This window comes from Vanellus vanellus (genome assembly GCF_965231255.1).
Source record: "Vanellus vanellus genome assembly, chromosome: 14".
NCBI classification, from domain to species: domain Eukaryota; kingdom Metazoa; phylum Chordata; class Aves; order Charadriiformes; family Charadriidae; genus Vanellus; species Vanellus vanellus.
Genome location: NC_138919.1, coordinates 17,189,991 through 17,209,442, shown reverse-complemented (window position 1 = coordinate 17,209,442; position 19,452 = coordinate 17,189,991). Strand labels below are relative to the sequence as shown.

General features: G+C 46.3%; 1 protein-coding gene across 1 annotated transcript in view; it reads right to left on the bottom strand.

Annotated features, from left to right (window-relative positions):
• Positions 1 to 19,452, bottom strand: part of MAD1L1 (mitotic arrest deficient 1 like 1) — a gene marked incomplete at its 5' end in the record, with an annotated part of 391,507 nt that overhangs the window by 134,048 nt on the left and 238,007 nt on the right. The gene's annotated exons all lie outside the window — the stretch shown is intronic.

The following is a 19,452-nucleotide window of genomic DNA, read 5'->3' as shown; positions in this document are numbered from 1 at the left end:
GGGACACTTATGCAGTCATAAAGTTTTATTCCAGCAGTTGAAGTCAGCCAAACCCAGTATTGCTTCTCCTTCTCTTACTACTCTCTCTTTCAAAAAAAAAAAAACCAACCCAAACCCAAAACCCCACTCAACAGAGCTCGCTCCCTGGCTGACACCTCCACAGTTAAATTTAACTCCAGAAATGAAATTTTATAGCCGTATTTTAAATCTCTTGATAGCAGGAGATTATAATGAACACACAGATACCCCCTTACGCTACAGCAGGACACCCAGTACTAGCCTAATTTATTACTCGCACGAGCCAGCAATGTCCATACGACTCCAATGGTGGAGTCATTAGCAAGTTGTACCAGCTCGTCCCAAGCAAGTTAACAGATATTTCATTTTATACTTTTTTCCTCAGAGGTGAGTTGTATTTATAGCAGTTTAAATAGTCAGTCAAGTCCTGAGATAGCAAATTAATATTCTTTCAAAGTGAGAGGAAAACACTGATGTTACATTTGTGATTTCAGAGAGACAATTTTCATATAAACTACAGGAAGCCTCACGACCATAAAAGTAGTAAAGCATGTGCTAATGCTGCCTTCCACGGCACTCTGCCCAGCTGAAACCCTATCGCAGCGCCTGCATAAAAAGGCGTTTTATATGGTAATATTTTTCCTTCAATTAAATCTCAGGACCTAAAGTGATTTTGTAAACATTAATTAACCCTCAAGAGCAGCATGAGGTAGGTATTATCCCAATTTTATCATTTCATTTCATTAAAGACGTGCTAGAACTTTATGTGGGTTTTTTTTCATGCAAACCAGAGCAGAGACCAAGCAACCTCATCCTGAATTGCTGGTCATTGCTGGTAAGAGACCCCAGAAGATCCCATTCCCAAACATCTTTTATTGAAAATACTCCATCCACATAACAAAAAGCACCTCTGCCGAAACTCGCCACTCCGGAGCCCGGCAGAGGCGCAGCGCTGGTTCAAAAATGGGTTTGACAAATTCACGGACAACAGTTCTGTAACTGGACCCTGGCGGGGGAGGGCATGGCGCATCCTCCAGCATCTCGGGCGGCTGGGAGAGTGCTGGGGAGCGTGGCCACGTTTGTGGGCTCTCCCAACAGAGCATCTTCCATCACTGCGGTCAGAGACGCTCTTCTGGGCTGGTCAGACCATGGGTAAGAGCCAGCTGGGCACTTTTTTAAGTTCACGTGCGATGTTTGCTACATCTCACAACAGTTCCAATGCCCTCTTGCGGGAACCAGACTGCAATTCTTCTTTAAAACCTCACGTTCGAGATGTTACCTGGGCAGAAGGCAGCTGGAAGAGGCGTGCTCACCCGCAGAGACGCAGGTGCCCGTGAGCGGTGTCGGGGTCTGGGAGCAGGGAGGTGCGGGGGCTGCGGTCCCCACGGCTGGCTGTCCCTCTGCCAGCCGGCTCCCAGGGCCGTGCCAGGCAGATGGGCCCCACCGCGGCGGAGAAGCGGCCGACGTTGAGGCTGGCAGGACGCCGGCACTTACGTAGGCAAAGGGGAAGCGCAATTTAGAGCTGGGAGAAGAAGTAGAGCAAAGTCCAGAAGCACTATCAGTCAAGAATACAAGGTTGATGCCTTCTTGCATCTACCACCAAAAATATATTTAAAACTGCACAACTGGAAACCTCGAATTCCAGTGCGACTGGCATGGAAAGCATCAGTGTACCTGGAAACCAGCAGATGCTCTCACTGCTGTGTTTCCCAGAGGGGAAAAAAAAAAAAGGGGGTATGGTTGTTCCTCATAACTACTCTGAGAAACCAATGAAGTGCTCCTCATAAGAAACCAGTTTAACCACATCTGCCCATCTGGGTAGAAGAGACGGTCGCTATATTTTACAGTGTAAGTGTAAGTTAAAAACAAATAGAGATCATATCTGCCCTTGTACGTCCCAGGCAAAGGGGGTGGGAAGAACCCCCTAACACAGGAGACACGGGAACCCCAAAGGGCTGCCTTGGTCCCAGGAGCTCACTCCAGAGAACTGGGGGAACTCAAGCATGGAAACCTTGGGTGCATTTCCTAGCTGTCTGCATTCCCCGCAGTCAGAGTACACGGTCTTCCAGCCCTCGGCCACATACTGGGCAGGTGACGCGTGTCCTCATGCTTCCCAAGCCTCGTGGTGCTCAGACCTACAGGAGCATCTGGGGGGGCAGCACTGTCCTGCAGCCCCACAGCAACGGGGCTTCGTGACCCCATTTCCACCGAGGGGGTGGGATAAACAGCCTGGGCCTGACAGACAGGCCAGCAGGACCAAGAGAAGAAATAATCCCACTAACAGCCTTGGCCACGAGAAATTTAGGGGAGAACTGAAGGACTGGGACCCCGTGCAGCAGCTCGGAGACGTTGGGGTTGTTCAGTCTGGAGAAGAGAAGGCTCCAGGGAGACTTTAGAGCCCCTTCCAGTCCCTAAAAGGGCTCCAGGAGAGCTGGGGAGGGACCCCTGATCAGGGAGGGGAGCCATAGGATGAGGGGGACAGTTTTACACTGAAAGAGGGGAGATTTAGATTAAATACTAGGAAGAAATTCTTTCCTGTGGGGGCGGTGAGCCCCTGGCGCAGGGTGCCCCGAGGAGCTGTGGCTGCCCCATCCCTGGAGGTGTTCAAGGCCCGGTTGGACGGGGCTGGGAGCAACCTGGTCTAGAGAAAGATGTGCCTGCCCAGGGCAGAGGGGTTGGAACTAGGTGGTCTTTAAGGTCCCCTCCAACCCAAACCATTCTATGGTTCCATGTTGAACAGCGGGAGCATGAAGACAGCTGTAACACCGGCTTCTCAGATATTCTCCCCAGCAACACACTAGCATTTACAAACCTGTTTCCGCAGGCAGCTATCTAACTCCTCGTGCTATTTGCATTTCAGGACTCTTCCAGGCAGGTCGGGGCACTCCTCCCTCTCGTGTTCGCCTTTCAAGGGGAGAGATTCAACCCCAAAGTTTGCAATGGGGTTTACGCTGGCTGGCAAAAGGATGCTCTTAAGATCAGAGCTGCGGAACCCGCTTCTCCCTGTGCAGCCCGGTACCACGGTATTTCTGACAAGCCGTGAAGGGCGGCTCTGGCCCCGTCGCCGGCTGCAGCACCGAGGTCAGGCAGACGTCACGCCTCCTCGCCCCGGCTGCCGCCACCGCGCTGGCTCCAGCACCCAGCGCAGAGATCGCCTGCGCCTTCGCCCTGCGCCATCGCTGCAGATGCTCACGCAAAGGCAGGAGACGGCAGGAGGATCTCGGTGAGGAGGAAAGCCACGCAAACCCATGCTGCGCTAGTTTGTTTATTTTGCAGGTTATTTATTCTTTTAAAACATCTCTCCGGCCTTTCCATAAAGCCCCGCCATGAAGCTGCAGTGCTTTGGCTCTTATAGCTCTTTCAGCCCATATATCCTCTCCTTTTAGAACATGCCCCCTTGAAAAATCATGCTCTAAAGCTCAGCACTCACACCCAGCCTTTTTTTCGGGTCTCGCCAGCGCTCCTGAGCACGTCAGTCTGACACTACGCTGAGACAGGCGACGCTCTCGAGAAGCCCCTGTGATACAAAGGCTGTGGCAGAATCCATCTCGTTTAACATTTCTGGGAGATCGCTAACATATTTGCTATGCTTCTCATTTTTGGGCTAGGGGCAGTAGCTTTCTCTTTATTCTATGCAGCACACATCAAATCAGCACGTTTCTCCCTACAGCTAAAATATTAGCGCTGCTGGTTTATATTATAGTAATGCCTAAAGAAACCAAGCGAGACAGGGATCGGCGTGCTAGGTCCTGTACAAACCCCGCAAGAAAGTACCACCTAAAGCCCCCAAATCAGACACCAAAGCCTGAAGATGCGGTCAGTGAGGGGAGCAGAGGCACGGAAAGACGCAGCCTCCAGTTCGCGGCCCCTCGAGCAGCACCGTGGCAGAAATGGAAAGAAATCACGTCTTCAGAGGCGACCCTCCTCCCTGCCACACCGTCCTGCTGCCTTACGCGGCCGCACCAAGCCGAGCGTTACTTAAATCTCCGGGAAATTTACTGACATCCTATGGATTTTCAAATAAACGCAGGAAGCTTTCCATGGAACCGGTGCAGACCAGAGCCAGCTCCTAAGGAAAGGGATGAGACACATGGGTATGTAATACCAGACAGCCAAAACGGGATCGCAACTTCAATCATTTGGAGTGGTTTTTTCACAGTTCTGAAAGTTGGGAGTGACTTTTCTTGGCTCCAGGAAGAGTCATGGCTGGAAACTGCTAAATATAAGAGACAGTGAAACAGCATTAAAATCTCACCAGCATTTGAAGGAGATGAAACCCTAATGCTGGTAAGAAACCAGGGAGTGAAGAAAGCAAACAACCTCCTCCAGGAATCCCTTTAGCTCTGGAAATTGTAAATTGCTCTTTTTCCTCCATCAGCTGCTCTTCCCCTCACAATAAATCAGTCTCACTGACCAGCATTTTGTCCTTCCAGTTCTGCAACAGAAGCCTGGAAAATCGCGGGAGAGAAAACCTAAACCAGATTTGTCCATTTAGAAAATTGTTTCTAATCTAGGGCCACTGATGAGGAAGACCAAACAGTGGCATTTGAAAGGTGTGGTACAGAAGAGATGGCCACGCTCTTTGAATGGGAGTTGGGAGTCCCAAACAACTGCCCAGGAGCGGCTCCAGATGCTGCTCCCGGGCTGAACCAACACAGGCGAGGAGGTATCGCTTAACCGAGTTACAAAGCATCTTGCAACAAACGGCAACGTATCCCTGGTTTCTCCAAGAAGCATGAGAAGTGTGCTTCAGGTTTGGAAACTTGGCCTGAATGTGACCAAACCTACTTAAGCTCACGGTGCCTTTATATAGAAATAGGAGATGCTTGGAGGATGCAATCCATATATGACCTACAGGCAGTCCCTTTGTTGGGAAGCCACCCTGTCCCTTGTTCATTCAGTAGGCAACTTGGTAGATCATTTTAATGATGATTTTAAATTACAGCACACCATGGCCAGTGTCTCGGAGACCGAAGGTGATACATTACTGTTAGCTTCCCAGCAGCACCGCCTCTTTACCCCTATTTTTCCCAATACTTTAAAAATTTGAAATAGTAGAGATGCTGAAGAGTAAATAAGTTGAACTAGAGAGAACTGCTGGCGTTCATTGATTCTTCTTTCAAGGAATAACATTGAGCCAGTAACTCAGATTTGTCAGAAAAATGTACACAGAGCTTCAATTTAGGAGGAAGCAATAAATATCTTGATTGATTGCAACCAAGTCTGGTTGACACTTAGTAGTGCAGTGAATTATTCATTCCTGGAAAGCATCTTGCTAACTAGCTGATTTGGTGCTTAAGGCAGCAAAACCATTTTTGTGCTCTCAGAAGGGCACCGGACATTTTACGGAGATGATTTGTTGACTCCACATGTTAATATGTTCTACAATTTGTGAAATAAAGTTGTTTTGATGCATTATCCTCAGCCTTCCAGACACATGCCCTGGGGTACGCACGAGGGGAGCTCACATCAACCACCGAGAAGATCCATCCCACCACTTCTCTCCCGATCGCACAGTCATTATTCGTCACAGCCACCGCAGATGCAACACGCAAATATTGTCTTAATGCAATATGTTCCAAGCACACACTGGGACATGGCAGAACTACTTAGTCAGACGCTGGCTATCAATAAACTTTCCGACAGAAGACTATGGAAAAGAGAATTTGCAACAGGGCCAATTTGCCATCTAGAACAGAGGCACAGGCTCAAGTCAGACGCTGCCGCCCTCCCTCCCACTGCCATCTCCCAGCTTGAAAAAAAAACACCCCGAGGAGATAATTGTGCTGATGCTACGTGCCATTTTTTAAAATTATATTATCGGCAAACAGTCACTGCGTTGGTCTACATGTTGAAATTATAGCTGAAAAACTTCCTAAGTAATCTCCCCATTAGGGAAGAATCAGTCAAGTGACGGAGCAATGAATGAAGACAGGATTGCTTTAATCTCTGAAAACCAGAAACTTTTCCTTTAGAAGAGGAGTTGTTTAGAAGAACAATGAAAGCTGCCAGTGACAGCATCTTGAAAAGGGCTGAACTTATTCTGGCATCTCTCCTCCTGGTTCTTTGAAAACTGCACAGTCCCAATTCAGGGATGTCTTTCTCCAAGAGCTATAAAAGCTTTTCTCTCTACTCGACTCACTTTCACAGGCCCACAGGTGAGAATAAAGTACTTAAAACCATGTGGACTACTTTACATTTGATGAAACATTCAGCGCTTAACAACTGCATTTAAGATCTATTCATCTACCCCACATCTTTCTAATCAGAAGGTAGAATTGGTAGCAAAGGGAATAGACCGAACTGTTGTGAATACGTTTATCTAACATCACTAATGAAATTAAAGACGTTCATACGTCCCAAGGAGGCAATGACTGTCAGGATCCAATGTCAGCAAGCGCTGTCAAGGATTTTCAACCGGCTTCACATCCTCATAGGCTCCTCCTGTTGAACGCATTTGAAAGCAAAGAAGTCAAAACCCATAGAAGAGGCTGACACGCGCTTAAGTGCCTTATTTTTTCATAGTCTCAATGTCTATCAGCCTTAAAAGACTGTGATTTCTGAGCAGCACAATAAATTCTGGCGGAGCATATGGACAGCTGAGTTTAATCGCTCCTCGCTCGCAATGCAACAGATTGCGCTTGCCCCTGCTGAGAAAAGGCTGACGATTGGAAACTCTTCAAGGAAAGGACCATTTCTTCTTTGTGCGACTCTCGCACACAGTGAGTGCCACCCAAATACAAGCAATACACACTGCTGCTTTCTTAGCTAAGGGATTGGTTTCCATCCTGACTTCTTAAGAGAAAAATCTCCAAGGTTTCCGGACTGGGACATGTTATTCAATACCAGGGAACTTAAATAGAAGCAATCTAAGGAGCTTAGTAGATTGTATCAGCTTTAAAGAAATAATGGGTCAGTAGTTACCTTGGAAGAACAGCCGAAATACAAACTGCATCTATCTGTGGGAGACAGATGGGAAAGTTTCTTAAATACAGATATAAAACATAAAGCATCAGTTGGAGGGGTGGTGGAAGGGGAGTGTTTGAAAAGCATCCAACTGGCCAGGGAATGCTCCGGCTTCCATTTGCTACCTCTTCTAGGCAAAAAGTAGCTTAAATTGGGAACACTAACACATGGCAGATAAGTGGGTATCTGCATGCGGTGAATGTCCAAAACTGAACTTTGGAGCTCTCGAGCAGAAGATGCTACTTGCTGACTGCAAGCACAGCCTGGTTGCAAACTTTGGTAAGACCTGGACTAAAACAGAAGTGGCACATCCTGAATCCTTCAAAGATAGAGAGACATGAGACAGAATCGCCACTTAGGAGGTCGATCAGAAGCAGATCCATGATTTAGACTATTTAGACGGGGAAAACCAGGGGCCTGGTGTTCCAGAAACAAAGGTGGTACCGAAAAGGGGAATTCTCAAAAAGAGAAGTGGTCCCAGAAAGAAGAGGGCCTGCAAAGAAGGTGGAGCTGATCCTGGCTGAAGGAAAGATGCTGGAAGTGGAGGAAGGCCCTGGAGATCAGAGAGATGCCCAGGGATGAAGGCCAGGGGACGCCCAGGGACCTTGGCCAGTAAGGACTGTGACCGGTGACCGCCAGCAGACAGGATGTTCTGCCCAGCCTTCCCGCACCGGCAGCCGTCTCCCTGCGGGAAGGGATGTCGCGCCCCAGAGAAGGCAGCGCCGAGGTGGGGGAGCGAGCAAACAACTGTGTGAAAAACCAAAATGGGGCAAAACGTCTGATTTCATTGGTTCTAAAATAAACCCCAGTGTCCAGATCTACCACGTTTTGCTGCTTACTCTGTCCCACCCGTGACCGTCTCCTGTCTTCGTTCTGTGACCAAGCGTTCCCCAAGGCCTCTGGCCGGTCTCTTGCTGTGTCAGGCTCAGCTACTGAATTCTTGCAAAATCCTCATTTCTGATGCTTCGCGCTGCTAGAAGGGCCAACGCTGCTTTTGGGGACCTGCAAGTTTATTCTTGGGATTCAGTGCCGCCTCCTGACCGCCGATCCTCTACGCAGTTGAAGCTTCAGCAGAAGCTGAACTCCTCAGCAGCACTCCTCTCCCAGGGTTTCAGGTTTCGGGAATTAACTGTTTCGCTTTTCCAAAAACGTGGTATTTGTGAGTAAGCACAGGCACACAGGCTTTGCACACAGCTAATAAACAGCCCGTTGCTTTTACTGAATTATGAAAGCAGAGAAGTCACAAATCATTAGAAGTCCTTTTTGAATGTATTTATCTTCAGCTTATAGTTAATGTTATAGCACTTATGTCAAGAACTGTCTGCTGTTTGTCCTGCGTCAATACCCCTTGGAAATTTTAGTCAAAGATGGAAAATAAATAAACAGTGGGAAGGGAAAATTGGAATTTATCACCCAAAAGGCGCACACAAAGTCCCCATTTATAGCTCTTGTTGCAGTAGCTTATTAACTAGAGTCAGCCTGCCTATATGGATGAGCAGCTTCTCCTGGTCTATCTTTATTTTATTTTTACTTTAGCAGCTTTTAATCTATTTTTTTTTTTTTTAATAATTTCAGTTACTCAACTCTCTCCTACAAAAGGATATAGGAGGCATTTCTGCACCCAGTACGAGGCAGTCTTGGAAAGCTTAAGCCTACCTCAGGAAATGCCATTTTAATGGAAATTCTGTTTCTTGGTTTTGTTCTTTTTGTTTCTTTGCTCAGGCTTGTTAAAGTGATTAGAGTAAAACCCAAAGTAAACCGCATCCCAAAGAATTCCCTCTGTCCCCAGCGCACCAGCCCCCCGCCCCCTCTGCCGCAGAAGGTAACCACACGAAGGGATCTTTAAAGCCCCGGGAACGGGAGCTGTATTAACAAAAATGGATTGCAAAGATGAGACAAAGCAAACTAACAAGTAAGCAACAACCACCACCTGCTCCTCCCAGCCTTGCCAGTATGCGCACACGCGAAATCAGAAACGGTTGGAGGACAAAAAACCCCAGAAGGAGCTGGATGTTGGGCAAGGGCTCGCTTGGTCCCACCGGCTCCCATGCTGGTTCCCTACCTGCTTTCCCACATTTCTCTCTCCATCATCTTTGTGTGTACATCTGCAGCACGCGCAACCCTAAAACCTGGCAGCAGAAATTCACTCAGGCAATCTCTTCATCCTTCTCTTAGCCAGTTCTTAGTCCAACTCCTGCTACTTCTTCCCCCAAACAGGAAGATCTTTCTCTTTGCCCCAGTGATGTGCCCTCTTGCCCATACACCTTGATTCAGGCAACCCTTCTCCTACGGCCTCCTGAACTCCCACGTTCGCCATTTCCAGCACAGCAGAGGTGAAGGTAACCTGTGTTACTCTGAGTTATGCCTCTTCACCCCCAGTAACTCCTCCGTAGTTCCCACCAGCGCATCAGATCTCAGATCCTCACCCTCCCACGCAGGGACAGGAGTAATCCCACGCTACCTTCCCCGCTCCAGCAGGAATGCCACCATCCAACCCCTGGACCAGCTGCTCCTCCCACAAGAACTTCTACAGGGCTTTTTCTTTTCCGTCCTGAGCTGATCTGCACGCTACACGTACTCATTGATATTCCTCCCTACGGCCCTCTTTTACCGCAGCATCTACAGCAAATTAGCAATGAGGCAGAGAGGCCGTCAGAGCTCGGATGTATCGCAGACAAAAAGCTCTAATCACCCTAATCACGCCGCTCTAACACCAGACCATATCTTCTGGTACAACATGTAACACCTTTTGGGCACTGCTGCAATATGAGTAATAATATAAAATGCCTCACCAGAGGTGCCGAAGCCCTTCAGGTAGAGTTTTACAAAGGAGATCTTTTCTCTGTACCCACTTTCAACGGCATTATCCCCTGGAGGATGGCAAGACTATAATTTGCATTGAGCGAGGCATTTAGATGAGGTCTGGGATGCAAACAAACGTGACAAGAAGGTTAAGAGTCAGGACAGCAAGACATGGAATGGCATGGTGTTGGGGTAAGCTAGAAGAAAAAAAAAAATGCATTTAAATGTTCACTGTCCTTTTCAAATGCTGCTTGTCCATTTACTGAAATGGAAGAAAATCACAGTCTGTTCTAGGACGGTTTGTTACCACCCAGAGATTTGAATGCCAGGGTTTCTACACTAGGTTTTTCAAGGCAAGGATCCCTGTCTTTCCAGAGAACAAAGTCCATAAAAAGTTGCTATTATTTCCATTCTGGTAGCGTGCAGAGGAGACCTGTTACGGTTCAAAAACCTCTGAGAAAGCCACTGAAAATAGAAAGCACGTAGGTTCTGAAAACAGCTCCAAAGAGCTTATAGTTTGAGTTATAAACATTCTTTTTCAGAGACAGGACTTAACGTCATGGTGAGAAATGCTGGGTCTCACAGATCTGAATTTCAAAAAACATTTCCTCAACTTTCCCACACAAATGAAGTCACCTTTGGTTAACAATACTGATGAGAAGTGTCAGAGCAAACCCAGCTTTTCAAGAGAAGTACACATAGTTTTTTAAAAAAATTAACTACTACTTTGCTCCTCTGTTTTCTTCTTCTGCGTGCAACATGCACATACGGACACTGTACAAACAGACCAGAAAGACAGAAGATACTTGAAGTGAGTTCTTTTGTAGCATTTACTCCAATCCCGATATTCAACCCCTCAAAGCTCTCCCTCCCAACAATGCTCTATAAACCTCACTTTCATGTCTCCATAATTCTGTGTTTCCATGTAGAGCTCTACTCTGGAATGAACTGAGAGGTGACTTCAAGGGGAGATCCCAGAGGAGAAAAGCAGAGTGGACCCGGGACCCTCGGAGTTCAAACAGGCAGGGAAGAGTCAGAGCGAAGTACAATACCAAAGGTCCCTCTTCCAAGACTTTTTATAAAGGAAAGCAAAACTGCAACGTAATAAGATTTTCCAGTTAATATATCTAATTAGCAAAGAGCAAAACCTCTAGGGGTATTTTTTTTTTTTTTAGATAGTATCTTATATAAAAAGAAACATGAATAATTAAAAACTATGTAAAAAGCCACTGCCTTTGTGATCTGATGTGATGGCAGGACGCATCAAAACTGAGCTGAGCATATACAAGCCTGAAAACTAAGGGACAAGAAGAGCTGTCAATCACGCCATGTATTTATACAGCAAACACATTGCACAGGCTCGTTGCCCAGGTCAACCACGACACCATTAACAGCAACGCTGAGACTTCCTAATGGCTTCAAGTACACCAAGACGTTTTGATCCTGTAATTTAATGCACATAAAAGTACCATTCTATGTCCTTGCATGTATAACTCTGCCCTAGCGGGGTACAAAGCAAACCCCCAATAGCTCCACTGCCTTTCAGGGAATGAACACATCCCCTCGGTCCCGGCCGCACCGCCGAGCTAACCTGCCATGGTTAACACATTCCCTGCCTCCAGCTGGAAGCCGTTCCGCTTAAAGAGCAAGTCAAGTTGCCTTTCACATCATATAGAAGCTATGACAGACGCAAATGGTTTGGAGGACTCATTGCTGACAGTCTCCTCGAGCCGCCGGGCAGTGTCTGAGTGGGTTTTATAGCAAACGTGCTCCAGGTTAAACAAGCTCCACCGCAGCCTCTCACTGCGAGAGGTTATTGCCTCCCACACTCCTCTGGCTTTGGCCAAGCAGAAGAAGAAAATGAGGAAAACAAAACATGTCCCCGCAACGCCCTGAGGGGAAGAAGAGCGAGAGAAGAACTGCCAATTTTTTTGTTGTTGTTGTTCCAGTGCTTCTCTTCTCAGTCTCTTGACACAGGTTGCCCGTGGGGAGAGCTCATCTCCCCCAGTACCACCTCAACATCCATCCAGGTACCGGGTGGAAATTTCTCTAGTAATGGATAATTTGGTAGAATGAAAAGTGAGAGCGCAAGTAGGGAGCTTCCAACATCTCAGAAAAACCTATACACGTGTACATACCTTTCTCAAATTTCCATGTAGCTGCCTACATTATTCACCAGAAAGAGTCACTGCAGTTTCGCTGAGATGTGTTGAATATGCAGAACCCTCTTTTGTTTGCTCTGCTCTTTTTCAAGTGAGAGACCTGAGTATCTAAAACATCCAAATATCGATTCAGAGGGTACATTCGCTTCCAGTTCCTCAGGGCAAATAGGCAAATGTTTGATTTTCCCTCCCTTTTCACCACTTGATCAGGTTACTTACTCTATTTAAGCAAGTTGGAGGATCCCTGATGAAAAGAGCTCTTTTCCCCTTCTTCAGGAACATGGAAAAGGTCTCATCCATCTCCTTTCTCCTCCCTGCTCGGTGATGATCGCCTTTTGGTCCCAGGTAAGGAAACCTGGGACCTGACTCTGCTCCCTTGTTCCCCGTGCAGAAGGGCATTGCTTTGTGTCCTTTTATTCCTTGAATATTAAAAGTTTCTACAGACTTGGGATTAACAAACGTTAGAGAGGTCCCAGGCAGTGAGAAGAGGGCTGTCACGGAGCAGCTTGCTGTGCATACAAAGGAACCCTCGACTGGAAGAGTCAGCAATGCAAGGAGAATTAAAAAGCACAGTTAAATAACCCTAAATCCTCATGCATATTTATAAACTACATCACATCAAACCGAAATCAATACCCCTCACTAGTTACGTATGGCCTGAGAAAGTAAGAGCTGGTAACTTGGGTTTGCTTTACCCATTGTACTGATGAGACCCAGAAAGTCTCTATAGGGGATAAATTCCTGGGCTGAGACGGGGAATTTGAAGCTGTAGGGTAGCAGGGAAAGAGAGAGCAGAGGGGAGAGGAGGAGCAGGCATCCACACCGTGGGATGGCACAAGGGATCCACCCGAGCCTCGTCTACGGAGAAAAGTTTGAGTTTAAACCCTTCCACTCCCATGGCACAGAGAAAAACATTTTTGGCACGAGAGCAGGTTTTTCGATTTATGCTGCACCTCTGTAGGTGACATAAGCTACATCCCCCATGCCGTAGCCCGTGTGCTGTGTGAGGTTGTCCCCGTGGGGGACTTAGATCAGCACAACCATCTGCTTACATACACCTTCTTGGTTTCCACTGGGGGAAAATACTTCTCGGTTGCCTGCAAAGCTTGAGCTACTATTCATCCATTTTTTCTTAAATACGATTTGAACCAAAGATATGGGAAAACACGTCGGAACGTCACACTGGGATCACCGGCCCGTTAGCAAAACGACTCTGTCAACATGCTAAACCTGCCTTATATCAATTCATCTCCAACAACACATCCCCTTTATTCAAGCTTAGACTGCTACAAAGTTGAGCCAAAACCAATTTGAATCTATCCTGAAATATATTTGGAAGACACAAAACTGTCTGGAAATCAGCGCACAACTTAATGGTCTGAAATACAACTGTCCTGTTTCCTGTTTGATTTTATTTCAGCAGTTTTACTTCACCATGCTAATGGACTGGAGAGTGACAAGCACATTTTGCACGGAGATGTGAAGGGGCAATGATTTCAGATTTTACTGCCGAGTTTTCCCAGAATTATGACTGCCAGGTCACCCTATAAACTGTTAAGACCCTACAAAACCTCGTTCAAAACACACTACTTCCTGCTGTATAAAATTCAGGCTTTGGTTTTTATCATCACTTTCCTCATCGTCAACATGAATCACAACATTTTTATGAAAGAAAATTGTGAACGAGGAGAAATTCCAGTTTTCTAGTGTCTCTCACAGTGGGAAACCAGTTCTGCAGCCTCGGTGTAACCGACCACCGAGCGGAGGCCGGCTCAGCCTTACACAACAGCTATCGCAACACGCTCCTGCGCCGCGGTAGTTACTTCTTTGCCATTAAGTTTTAATTAGACAGCATGCGTGTAACTCAGGAACACAGACTAGCCGCAACTGAGAAGGCGTCTTTTCAACTTTCTTTGAGCGCAGCCGACAGACAGCCGTGGCGTACTCCGCCAACTACAGATTTTCAGACGGCATCTTTCGGCACACAGTCACACCGACTTTCAGGGCTCCGATCATGTTTGCTATGGAAGAATGCATTTTTCCTTCGTTAGGCTTTTGTAGCAATTACCTGGTCACTTTTTATATTTCAGTTACTGTTCTGTTTTTATTGCAGTTTTAATACCTTAAATTTTCTGCTACTTCAGCTGCAAACTTCAGCGGTACACAGGTTCTCCGGGGGAGCTGAAGGCATTTACTTAGAGTTGCTTTCCCAGGCAGAACCCCCAAATACTCTCTGATGCATCTGGGATGTACTGACAGAAACCGGGGAGTTTCTGCCTGAAACTGATACTGAATAGAAGATGAGCACCTCAGAATTCATCTCTCTGAACCAGCAAAAAGTGGCCTCGAGAATAACGATAAAAATCTTACTTGCATAAATTTATACATTTTTATCCTCCAGCAGGTCAACAGCGGGAAAAAAAAAGATCAAGAGAGGTGATAAGGGAAAAACACATTTGATGTTAGTGATTTCAGAAAAAAAAATATTATTTTCTGTAATCGCTGTGGAAGGAGTACAAATCTCTGCCAGCGTCTTGCTTAACAGAGCTCAACAATGCTTACATTTCACTTGAGAGGAAATATCCGTTTCCGTTATTTCAGCCCACTCAATCACTCCTTCTCTACTTTCTTCTCCAACTTAAAACCTTGAAGCGGATGAATTCACTTACTGAAGTTTGCAAATTACTAATCACCCATTGGCAGTATCGATCGGCACATTTTGCATTTACTGCAGTCGGAATGAGACAGCACTGGCTGCTGAATAGACTGTGAAGACCGAAAAATGAGATTAACCAGCGAGCCTCCTACAGATCAAGTTATCTGCCGCCTTGTTCACTTTTCATGAAGCTTCCAGAATGCAGCAAACTGAATCCCCTTAACTCGCAAGACAGGACTGATACATAACTCCATTAGAAGAAAAGATCAGAAAAAGCAAGTAACACAATTTCATGGAAAACAGGTCTTGTTGAATAGACTTGAAGAGATTTCAAGTCGAGTTAATTAAGATAACTGTGTTGACATAACAGAATAGGAATTCTGTAAAATATTTGCCTAGGTATCAGAATCGCATTTTCTTTTAAAGCTAGCATGATGCAACATCAGACTACAGCAGTTTTTAAATGGCCCAAAAGCTGATGAACTAACAGTGGCATTTCCCAGTTACTACCAATACGAATTGCTTCTGCGGCCAATCGTATGCAGCGCACATTCTCTAAGATACATAAGGAAATAAGAAAACCTTACTAAAATATGCAGATAACACAAAGGCGGAATTGTAGCAAACAACAAAGCCCACAAAGATAGCTTAGAAATCTGATTGTGCCGGGTACAATCGTTCCTCGTGAATTCAAATGCATCACGAGACATCCCGAAGCGCAGAACATCGTCGCGGGTATACAACACAGCAGGCACCTTCTGGAAGACGTTGTCTGCGAGGAGGGCTTTTGGCCATGGTTAATAACTAAGGGTTACCTCCAATTTAATGCTGCGGGGAGAAAAAAAAGAAAGAAAAAAGGAACAGCAAGAATCGTTCCGTACCTACAAGTAGGACTAGAGAAACAATATTGTCTCTGAATGCAGCATTGATGAGACCACTACAGGGATAATGCATCCAGGTGAGGTGCATGCGTAAGAGGGTTGTTGAAAATTAAGGAAAGTTGTGAGAAGATTCCCATGAATGATTCATGGTCTGAAAAACACATCTTACAATGAGAAATGAATGGAAATCAAACTATTTCATATACTACGGAGAAGGTTGAAGCAATTTGATCAGGGTCTTCGGTGGAAATCTGACACTAGACGGTTCTTTAATCTAGCAAACAAAAGCGTAGAGAGAACCCAATAGCTCATGGTGAAGTCAGCGAACTGGAAATAATATATATTTTTAATAGGGATGGCCGACCAGGGAAACCAATACATTGTCTATTGCTTAGTATCTTTAAATCAATATTTGATATCTTATTAAAAAGAGGCTGTCGAGCAACCACTAGTGATTAGGTAGAGATTTCTCTAAGTAAAACTGTATTTTTTGTGTTATATAGCAGATCAGACTAAATGGGCATTCTTTTTGGCCATAAACCTCTTAACTCAACTCATTCCACTTCCTCCAATTCAAAAACAGTGTTATCCAATACTTTCATCCGTTCGCTCTCATATCATTAATTCCCCCTCTTACTTTCTAAGCCTCCAGACAATTCTGTAACTTCAGCATTTATTCCTCTTAGACATAACAAGAACCTAGATGTTATCACTGACAGTTTAATCTTTTTCAAGGAGAGTTTTAATTTGTAGAGAAATTATATTAGAATCAATGCCTCTAAATAGAAAAATACTTTCAAATCTATGTTCATTTTAATATTTCAGAGTGGCAGAGCTGCTCAAATCCTCAGGTGATGGAAAAGCAGAATGACACTTAAGATACAGCCACTGAGATTGTGCTTTTTTTTTCCCTAAAGGAAATGTCTTTTTCACAGTCGTAACAACAACTTGAACACGCGCATGCTGATCCATACAGAGGTAATCCAACTCATTGGAAAACTACAAGGGTTATTTGGTGATTAGGGTGCAAAAAAATCAGAGAATGGAAGCAGGTTTGTCACCTGCCATCTTTCACGGTCCTTAGGCTTTAAATCAGAGAGTCTCTGTCCTGATGTAAAGGGAGTAAAGTTATTTTAAGGACTTCTGCTTTTCTGGGAGATGGTGAAGACAGAAACAAACATGGATTGAGATGTGAAAGCTCAAGAAAAGAAGTCACAAAACACGAACACATCTCTACACGAACACATCTACATACATGACCACCCGTAAACACAATCTTTGTAAAATAACCATTCTGCACACGTTTGTCTTCATTAAAGCCAGAGCTTTAACAAACTATTTCTCATGTTCCCACCTACCATCCTGCTGCCAGTCATCCATCCATCTTCCCAAGCCGTCCTCTGAAGGCAGCATCTAGTTTTGAGTGCCTTTGGAAACAAGAAGGCACCTGAAGGACCACAGAGTGGAAGTGGCGCAGGGAAGCAAACAGCTTGAACAAGCACAATTTACCCCACGTAATTCAGGTTATTTCTGTCCTAACACACACGTGTTATGGTAACGATAACATCATTGTGGCTCTTACGTCCATCAAGCAGAGGTTCAGACATAAATAATGATGGTTCTGCCCTGGGGAAACACCTGGAACATCATGAGCTGGCACACTGCGAAAGCCAGCTCCAGCAGTCAGCTACAGACTGCTCTTCTGTAACAGATAAACCCAGCCCACCAGTCTTAACCTTGTTTTCCCCCAACCACCTCCTAGCCAGTGCTAGTAATTCTAATCCACGTTAAAACAAGCCCTGAAACGTTAACATGGCTCCCTGTCGATACAAAAAGGAAAAACTCCCAAACATCCCTAATTCCTCAATACATGCCTGCTTTCCCTGGATCAGTAATGAGCTCGTCCATGTTGAACTTGAGAATACTATTCGATTTTATGAATTCTGCCTGGATCCTTACCAACCGCAAACCCTAATTTGTTTTCTGAATGCTATCTCAACTGTAAGAACTGATCAGTGCCTTTGTTGCAGCTCCGCAGTCTGTATATTAAGTTAAACCACACACAAATGTGTGTGCCTCTCTCAAAAGCTATTAAATGAGATAGTCTCCTATTCAACATGAAGGACTACCAGGCAAAGAACCAGCGACATACGGAGTACTGCCCTGCCAGGTGAGATGCTCAGCAGACATTGGGTTACCTGGTCGGGCAGCCCATGCCACCTCCTTGGAGGAGCTGGTGGCCCCAAGGGCTCGACTGCGGCAAAGATTATAGAATCAGAGGATGGTTTGGGTTAGAAGGGACCCTAAAAATCATCTAGTTCCAACCCTGCCCTGGGCAGGGACACCTCCCACCAGCCCAGGTTGCTTACCAGCCCAGAAGCCACTTACACCCTGTCATCCCCACAACAGAGCTGGGATTTGAATCTTCTCCTTCCTTACTGCCTGCCAGGCCCAGGCCCAGTCGATAAAACCGGCCCCATCCCCAACCCCTTTGGTGTTACCAACACCATCTTCCTCTCGCTGCTGCTGAGCTTCCTCTCCTGCCTCTACACCTCATGAACACCTACGTGGCACCTTCTACTTCTTCATAAATAGCTTACTTGACCAAATATTTATAAACAAGTGAACAAGAGAGCCTGAGCCCTGGGTTCTTTGCTTATGGCAACTGTTATGATGATCCGAGGGCTGGAGCACCTCTCCTATGAGGAGAGGCTGAAAGAGTTGGGGCTGTTCAGCCTGGAGAAGAGAAGGCTCAGGGGGAGATCTTATTGCGGCCTTCCAGTCCCTAAAGGGGCCTACAGGAGAGCTGGGGAAGGACTTTTTACTGGGGCACGTAGCGATAGGATGAGGGGGAATGGCTTTAAACTGGAAGAGGGCAGGTTCAGATTGAACATTAGGAAGAGGTTTTTCCCTTTGAGGGTGGTGCGGCACTGGGACAGGTTGCCCGGAGAGGCTGTTGAGGCCCCATCCCTGGAGGTGTTCAAGGCCGGGCTGGACGTGGCCTTGGGCAACCTGGGCTGGTGGGAGGTGTCCCTGCCCATGGCAGGGGGGTTGGAACTCGATGATCTTCACGGTCCTTTCCAACCTAAACCATTCTATGATTCTATGATCTGTGTTTCTGTCAGGGATGGGGTTTGCTGAGGTGCCACCACAGCACGGCGAGCAGCACAGCAAGGAGCCGATTTTTGCTTTCAGGAGATTACCAACCCACTCCTGTGTCCCTGACAGAGGGTTGGAAGTGGAAAACTACTCTGGTGGTGCCTGGCTCACTGTGCTGCACTGCCAGCCCCGGTAGGGCAGCTGCTGCTGGTCCAGATCACTCACGTCTCTCAAATAGTCACGTGAAAATAGAGTGTGCAACGGGCACCCTCAAAGAACAAGGTACTTGGAGGCAGAAGGTAGATTAAAATCCAGCTTTTTATATATATCATTCCCTACAAGTGAGCTCTCAAGTGCTCCGTCTCTAAGCTCTTGGGAATGAACAGTAGCTAAAAAAACCCAGGGATGCTGAAGAAGTGAGGGACAAGAGAGATGGCTGCTCAAATTTTAAAGACAAATGTTACTTATTTTCAAAGAAGGAAAATATTTTCCTTCTCTCTCAGGAAATGGGAATGTGCAGACAAGACCCAAGGCTGCTTAACATCCGATGTAGATTTTAAGATCCAGCCGTGGCACGCTGCAAGGGATTTGCCCCGCTCAGCCTTCGCCGGTCTCTCTCAACCCTTTGAGCAGCTGTGACAAACACCCCGTGCACTGCAGCAGAAAGGGAGCGAGGATAGGGGAAAAAAGCTGGAATAAGAGGATGGAGCTCGTTCCTATGCAAAGCACAAGCGAAGAGAGCTGAGAGGGCCCCTCCACGGGACCACGCTGCTGCGAGACATCAGTGCATCCCTCCCGGGACGGGCAAGAACACCAGCATGAGGTAGGGAAGATATTCCAGGCTCGATTTAAACACCTCCATCCATTG